Source organism: Trachypithecus francoisi, unplaced genomic scaffold (genome assembly GCF_009764315.1).
Source record: "Trachypithecus francoisi isolate TF-2019V2 unplaced genomic scaffold, Tfra_2.0 Lachesis_group1, whole genome shotgun sequence".
NCBI lineage: Eukaryota > Metazoa > Chordata > Mammalia > Primates > Cercopithecidae > Trachypithecus > Trachypithecus francoisi.
Window position 1 is genome coordinate 178,031,848 of NW_022681454.1, and position 8,861 is coordinate 178,040,708.

Below are 8,861 nucleotides of genomic sequence, written 5' to 3' on the forward strand. Positions count from 1 at the left end.
TTTCTCCCATGTGGAAGGCTGGAGTCAACTGAAGTTGGTTGTTTCCCTTCCTCCAGGTCAGTTAGGCTCTGGTCATACCCCAGCAGGTGAGGGTCTGGTTAACTAGTTTCCCCTGGACTGGGCCTTGTGAAGAAGAACAGAGTGCTGTGGCATATTTCAAAATGGTTCCTTTTGCCAGAGAACAAGGGGGTTTTTCTCCATTATCTACTGTGAGAACTTGGTAGGGCTCTTGGAGGTAAAATTCATGAAAGTGGTTGGGGGCGTGGTCACCCGATGACTGGGTCTGCTTGCAGTTTTTAACTCCTAGCTTGTCCACACTGAGTCTCCAACGTTTGTCAATTACGGTTCATATTTCCCTACCACAAAACCAGTTCCCAAGGTGGTCTCTGCTCATGAGTCTACTCTCATAAGCTGTAACTCCCCGTGTTTCCTATCTGTCTCACCAATCTTGGGGGCAGCCGTTTGCCCTGTGTCCTCAGATAGCTTATGGATCCAAGAATTGTTGCTGATTTTTTAGTCTGTTCAGATTTTCAGTTGTTGTTAGGATAGAGTGGATAGAGTCATGATTTCTTTTCTTTCTTCTTCCTGTTTTTTTTGTTTGTTTGTTTGTTTTGAGACAGGGTTTCACTCTGTCACCCAGGCTGGAGTGTAGTACATGATCATAGCTCGCTGCAGCCTCCGACTTCCAGTCTCCAGAACTCTTCTCACCTCAGCCCCCCTAGTAGCTGGGACTGTAGGCACAAACCATCATGCCAAGCTAACTTCTTTTCAATTTTTTGTAGAGATGAGGTCTCACTATGTTGCCCAGGCTGGTCTCAAACCCCTGAGCTCAAGCAATCCTCCCATCTCGGTCTCACAAAGTGTTGGGATTACAGGCATGAGCCACTGCACCTGGCCAGAGCGGTGATTTCTAAGTTTTGTACATGCAGAACTAGAAACCAGAAGTACCTTTAGAGCTTTTTGAATTCCAGAATAATGGTGCATAGGAGCATAAACTTTGTGTTTAGAGGACGCTAAATGGATCAGGTAAGGATATATACTTTGCTATTAGTCCATAGGGCTTGGTCAGGCCTTGTCTATGTAAAGCATTGTTAGAAAGGGCAGGTCCTGCCTATATCCCAGTGATATGCCATGGCATGGGAAACTAAGAAGGTAAGAATGCCTAGAAACAAGTACAGGAAAGGAAGGAGTTGCTAATCTGGAAAAAAATAAGCATGTACATGGCTGTCAGGACAAAATTACCAACTGTCTTTGTTTTGTAGGCTATTCATTTAGGTCTCAGTGATAAGCATTTAGCCACTCTTAAGAAGGCCAAGCCCCTTCTAAGTACTCTCTTCCACACAGACATGCTCAGCCTTGAACCCCTACTGCAGAGAAGATGTTATGGTAGCCATTTTTGTGTTACTTGGCTATCTTCCGGAGGCTTAACCACAGCTGATTGGTTTGTGTTACTTGGCTATCTTCCAGAGGCTTAACCACAGCTGATTGGGCAAGGATGGGTGACCCAAGAGCAGCCAGTCCAACAGTGTGAGGAGAAGGCCTCGGGGGATCCCATGAGCCATCACCATCAAATTTTCTCCTCTGGGAATTGGAACTTGGATCCATGTTAGACATAGAGACATATGTGAGCCAAAGCTGCAAAGAAGTAGAAACCACAAAGAAGCAGAGGAATTAAGATGGCAGAGAGGAGCAAATGAAGAAAGAGAAACAGATGTATGTGGAGAGACTGTCCATAACCTAGACAAGAAGGGTGCGGCCAGGACTACTTTTGCCTTGGATCTTTGCTGGCTTCATTTCTAGCCAATGTCATTTTTTCAGTAAATCTCCTTTTTCATGAGGGGCTCTGAGTGAGACTCTGATCTTTCTACCACCACCAAATACTAAGGCTACTAGCTGCCAAGCCACACAAAGTACCTCTTTTCTCTCCAGGGTTTCACCAGTGGATTCCAGAAAGCGGGCACCAGTTTCCTTCCTCGAGAAACTTTAAGGATGTCAATTAGACAACTGCTTGAATTAGTTCAAGTAGAGCCGGAAGTGGTCCAAATCACCTACAAATACACTCTCTAGGCCCGTGTTTATTCAGCCAAAAGAGTTTGCTCTTGGTTTGACCCAAGTTGTCCCCTGATTGCAAGAGGCTGGACCATACATCTAGTTATTGAGAGCCCATCCTCTGAAGAGATACACAGATTGAAGCAATTTGCAAATACAAATATATTACAGAGACAGTTTATTGTATTGAAAATAGTGACTGTTTTTAAACACCAAATGGCGTCATTATGTAAAATTTGTGCAACACTCTCAGATCTTAAGTTATAAAAGATGTATGTATCTAGATACATATATCACAGAGAATATATATTCCAACTCAATGTATACTACTAGTAACTGAAGTTTAATTTTAAATTGGGTTATAGAAAAATCCAGTATAGTTAATAAAACTTTTTAAAAGTCTAATGGGGATATCATTTCCAGGAATGTAATGAATTAAATACCAAGACTGACCTGCTGGCTAAAACAACTAAAATGCTGAGTGATTTCTTTAAGATATTTGTTAAATGTATTAATAAGCTGTCAATAAATAAAAGAATCATTGGAGGCCAAAATCAAGTGAACACAAGAAATCAGAGTGATCGGAACACTAACATCAGTTATCAACGGGAACACACTTGTCAAGCTGATGACCTAGAGGTTTGCTTTCAAAAGTTTCACTCCTAGCAGGGAACAAGAGACAAACCCTAGGCCAGCTAAAGATGGGGAGTCTTACAAAATCATACAGGCAGCATGCAAAAACCATCACCACCAGAAAGGAACACACACACACGCACACACCCCTCACCCCATCATCAACAACAGTCACTGTGAGAAGACAAGAAAGGAAAACCGCCTGCCTTAGCGTAGAATGATGGGATGCCTGAGAGATGAAAAGTCCCCTGAGAATTCCGAATCATAAGCCAGCTCTCAGGTGAGTTTGAACCATGGTAATTCACATTACCATGTTGTAGAATAAACCCCAGGAGGAGAACGTGGCCTTAGATCAGCGGTCTCCAACCTTTTTGGCAGCAGGGACCGGTTTCAGGGAAGACAATTTTTCCATGGCCCAGGGTGGGGGTGGGGATGGCTTGGGATAAACTGTTCCACCTCAGATCATCAGGCATTAGTTAGATTCTCATAAGGAGCACACGACTTAGATCCTTCACATATACAGTTCACAATAGGGTTTGCACTCTTACGAGAATCTAATGCTGCTGCTGACCGGACAGGAGGCGGCAGTCAGGCAGTGATGCTCGCTTGCCCACCACTCACCTCCCCTGTGTGGCCTCCTTCCTAATAGGCCATAGATGGGTACCGGTCCACGGCCCAGGGACTGGGCACCCCTGCTTTAGATTACCCTCAGCTGATAGTCCCACAGGTGCCTGTAATTAGCAGATGCTAATTCTCCCTGAAGAAATTCACCTTGAAATTGAGACCTAAAGATTTCCAACACATAAAATTCCAAGGAATAGGAGCCTAAACACACACAAATACGAAATGAGGAACTTCACTGAAGAGTGATAGGCATAATAAATAGGATTATCAGGCTAGGCACAGTGGCTCACCCCTGTAATCCCAGCACTTTGTGAGGCCGAGACGGGTGGATTACCTGAGGTCAGCAGTTCAAGACCAGCCTGGCCAACATGGTGAAACCCCGTCTCCACAAAATTACAAAAATTAGCCAAGCATGATGGCGGGTGCCCATAATCCCAGCTACTTGGGAGGCTGAGGCAGAAGAATCACTTGAACCCAGAAGGCAAAGTTTGCAGTGAGCCAAGATCATGCCATTGCACTCCAGCCTGGGCGACAGAGTGAGACTTAGTCTCAAATAAATAAATAAATAAAATAGAATTATTAAAAGTTGGAATTATCAGCCACTCAATACCATTAGGGCTCAGGACACACCACTCCAAAATATCACTATAGAGACCAGAATATGCCACCCCAAAATATACTTCTTTGGCATTTTTTGAGCTGATGATTTTGAGAAACTGCAGACACAGGAGTGGCTCTTGTCCTTTAGTAAAATAAATTTACCTTTGTAAAGGAAATCTATGTCAGTAAAAGTATATGTATCAGGAAGACAGCTGCTCCGGACAACTTTTATTACCTGAGAGAATTTTTTTTTTTAGACGGAGGAAGTCTCAACTCTGTTGACCAGGCTGGAGTGCAGTAGTGTGATCTTGGCTCACTGCAACCTCCATCTCCTGGGTTCAAACGATTCTCTTACCTCAGCCTCCCAAGTAGCTGGGACTACACGTGTGTGCCACCATACCCAACTAATTTTTCTATTTTTAGTAGAGATGGGGTTTCACTATGTTGGCAAGGCTGGTCTCAGACTCCTGACCTCAGGTGATCCTCCTGCCTTGGCCTCCCAAAGTGCTGAGATTACAAGCATGAGCCACCTCGCCCAGCCTATCACCTGAGAGACTTTTTATCTGCCTAACAAGATAATCTTTATTCATCATAAATTTCCTCCCCTTACCCTCCCACAACTTGTGTCACCACGTCCCCTCAGAAGCCCCAAGCTCCTATTCCTTTCTGTAGCTCAGGATGCTGTATAAGCTTTAATCATCTGACCTTTCCTGGAGTCTCATATTTTCTGGGACTCCTGTGTGTATATACATAATAAAATGTGATTTTTCTCTTGTTAATCTGTCTTATGTCAGTTTAATTTATGGCTCTGCTAAAGAACCTACAAAGCTAGAGGGAAGCCATTTTTTCTCTCCTACAATATAAAATACCTGTATTTGATATGCTTAAGAAACAAAAGAGGGGGTAAAACTATGAGTAAGTGGTAAAAAAAAAAAAAACTGTTTAGAACTGAAGCATATATTTAAAAAATAAAAATTCCAAAACTGAAAAGTAAGATAAACACCATAATAGAAAATTAGACAAAGCTAAATAAGGCATTAGTAAACTGGAAAATAGATCTGAGAAAATTATGTAGAATATAGTACAGACAGACAAAGAGAAAGAAAATATGAAAGAAAGGTTGGGAAACTTGGAGGATAGACTGATAACATCTAACAAACATTTAAGCATATGTAGAGGAGAAAGTGGTAAAGTGATATATGAAGAGATGGCAGCTGAGAGTTTCCCAGAAGGAATAAAAGACAACTATCTAATTCAGGAAGCTCAATACATTCCAAATAGGAGAAATTAAAAGTAATACTCCTCTGGGCAGATCATAGTGAAATTGCAGAACACCAAAGACAAAAAGAAAAATTGTAAAAGCAGGCATAGTGAAACAAGAGATTACCCAGCAGCACCAAAAGTTAGAATAGCAAATTATTACTGGATAGCAACAAGGGAAGCCAGAAGGCAATGGAACAATATCTTCAAGGTGCTAAATAAAAAATAATTATGAACCTCGAATTGTATGTTCAGGGAAAATAACTTTGCAGATTAGAACAAAATAAGAGTTTCTTTTTTTAACCTTTCGTTTCAGAGGTAAATGCGTAGGTTTGATCTGAAGGTAAATTACATGCTACAGGGCTTTGGTGTACAGATTATTTCATCACCTAAGTAATAAGCATAATACCCAATAGGTAGCTTTCCAATTCTCTCCCTTCACCCACCCTCCACCCTCAAGTGGGCCCTGGAAAAAATATTTTTAAACAGACTGAAAGAGTTTGCCTCATAGATCCTCATCAAAAGAAATTCTAAAGGATGTACTTTAGGCACAAGGCAAGTTAGCCCAGTTAGAAAGTTTAAGATGCAAAAAGGAATTAAAAAAATGATAAATATGCTGCCAAATCAAAAGAAATATCAGTTAAAACAATATTATTAATAAAGTTCCATGGAATCAAAAATAGAAATAAAATACACTACCATAATTGCATATAAATTGAAAAAGAACTAGTCATTGTTTTCTCAACTGAAAATTTTACATTAAATTTTGTAAGTAAATGTATAACTTTAATGGTAGTAGGAAAGAGAAGAAAGGGAGCAAAAATAATCAATCCAAAATAAGACAAAAAGGAAAGAAAAAAAGAAAAGATTGAACAATAGTAAGGGCAAAGTTGATGAGAGAAATAAACGCAGATGTGTTATTACTTCTAACCAACAGCAGGACTAAATCCACCCTTTGGACGACAAACATTACTGAATTGGATTTTTTAAATGCAACTATAAGTAGTTAGATTGAATGAGTACGATCTAGTACTTGATAGCACAAGGGGTGACTAGAGTCTTATAAATAACTTAAAAAGTATAGTTTGATTGTTTTTAACACAAGAAATGACAAATACTCGAGACAATGGATACCTCAGTTACCCTGATGTGATGAATACCTCATAAACATATGTACCTACTATGTACCCCAAAATTAAAAAATTTTTTAATACAACTATCTGTCACTTACAAGAATTGTTTAAAATGTAAGGCTATGGCAGCATTGAAAATAAAAAGGTAGGAAAAGCCATAGCATATAGATTTTAAACAAAAGTCAACAGGCATGGCTATATTAACATCGGGCAAAATAGAGTTTAAGGAAAAATCATAACTAGAGATGAAGAGAAGCCGCAATGAAAAGACTCACTTTACTAAGAAAATGGGTCAACTCCAAACTTCTAGTAACTCAGAAATAAAGTCTTAAAAGAGATGAAGCAAAAATACACCTATAAGAAGGAATTGAAAATTCTCCTATCTCAGTGGGAGATTTCAGAACATCTCTCCAAGTAATTGATAGTTCAAAATCATTAAAGATGTGTATTTTAACAGCACAATCAACATGAATAATCTTATGGATAGATACTGAACATTGCACCAAATGAACAGAGAATTCATATTTTTTCCAAGTATATGTGGAATAGCTATGAAAAACAGACCATAAAATAACAAATTTCACAATTGGTATCATACAACCCACATTCTCTGGCCATAGCTAATTAAGTTTTAAATCGACATTAAAAGGTAAGTTTCTAACTACTTTTTAAATAATAACATAAAGATCTGTCATACACAGCATTAAACTAAAGTCATTCCACGTCATCCTTACTGAGTTCTCTCTGTGGTCCCTGTGTTACTAAGTTGGCTATTTGGCATCTGTGGCTGATTTTTCTGCATGCAGCCTTAATTAGACGCACATGATTACCATATTAGACATTTTACCTCGTTGGAGGCAACCTCTTTAGTACAGAAGTCGCATTTTGCACACTCTGAGGTGTCAGGAGCAAATCTTGTGACCGGGAACCCAGACCTCTCTAACAGAGAAAATGAATCCTCATTCCCAGTTCAGAGCGATCTCAGATGACATGTGGTTTGAACACGCCTTGTCTAGGTAAGCAGTGGCCACGGTTTTAGATCCCACATGCACCACTTAAGAGATTTCGAATTTTTTGGATTCTGTGTTTTTATATAGTGTCAGTTCTGATAACTTAGCCTTTCTTTCTACAAAGTAGGCTTCAAAGATAGAGAAAATTGTTTAAAATGTTACAGCGTCGATGGCTAGGCTAAAAAAAGACCTTGGTCTGAATGGCACGTGCTACTATGGAAGTGTGAGCCCTGAAGATGCTGGGGAAAATTGTCCAACGAGGCCTGCACGGAGCACAAGGGCAGGCGTGGTCCCCTTCATTGTCGACCTATTAGGTCAGCCCTGAATACCTTTTTTTTTTTTTTTTGAGACGGAGTTTCACTCTTGTTGCCCAGGCTGCAGTGCAATCATGGATGCGATCTCGGCTCCCTGCCACCTCTGCCTCCCCCTCCTGGGTTCAAGCAAATCTCCTGCCTCAGCTTCCCGAGTAGCTGGAATTACAGTCATGTGCCACCACGACCGGCTAGTTTTTTGTATTTTTAGTAGAGACGGGGTTTCTCCATTTTGATCAGGCTGGTCTCGAACCCCCGACCTCAGGTGATCCGCCCACCTTGGCCTCCCAAAGTACTGGGATTACAGGCGTGAGCCACCGTGCCCGGCCTGGATACCATTTTTAAACACGGTGTTTTCCTCCATCTATACCCACAAACATGCACAATGTCCTCAGTTCTTCAAAGAGCTGTCTCCCTCTAGTGGCCAAAGATTTTAAAAAAAGAATCCTGCAAGGGACTGGAGTCATTAAGGACATAAAACCTTTACACTTCTGTAGGGAATATAGAAATAGTCCTTGAATTTGGAAGTATGACTGCAGCATGTAATTTTATAAGTCTCCTCACTATGAATCTGGGAAGGATTTTGTCCATCTCAAAGGGTTACTGTGAGAACTAATCTGAGTATCACTAAATGAGATCAGCAAGGAGGTGTTAAGACCTTACACCTGGGAGGTTGGCAAGGAGGTGTTGAGACGTCACAACTGGGAGGTGTACTCGCTAGGAAGTTACTGGCTTTGGCACAAGCGTCTAGAAGTAAAATTGCGAGCAATGACACATCATGCACCCTCATTGTCACTCCCAAATAGTTGAAGACAAGGACTTCAGCAGCTGAGACCATGAATGTCAAAAGTACCCTGACAAGCTGGAGCTGCGCTGTGGTAGACATAACGATATGGCTCTCATGACTGGAGGAACACCAGGGTCCTTGGTCTCGCACCAGTTTGAACAAAATGACACGGACACATGTGGAGTGGTTTTAAAGAGTTTTAAGTGATTTTAAGGAGAATTTAATAGGCAAGAGAGAAAGAAGAGGCTCTCCCTGTACAGAGACAGAAGGAGGGGTCTCCAAGCCAAAAGAGGGAATCCCGAGCTCTGCGGAAAACAGCCAGTTATATGAGGAGGCTGGAGGAGGCGGTGTCTCATTTGCATAGGGCTCCGCGATTGGTTTCACCAAGCAAGTCATTCACGTAGCCGGTAAAAAAACTGGCGTTCCCACCCTAGTCCTTTAATATGCAAACACA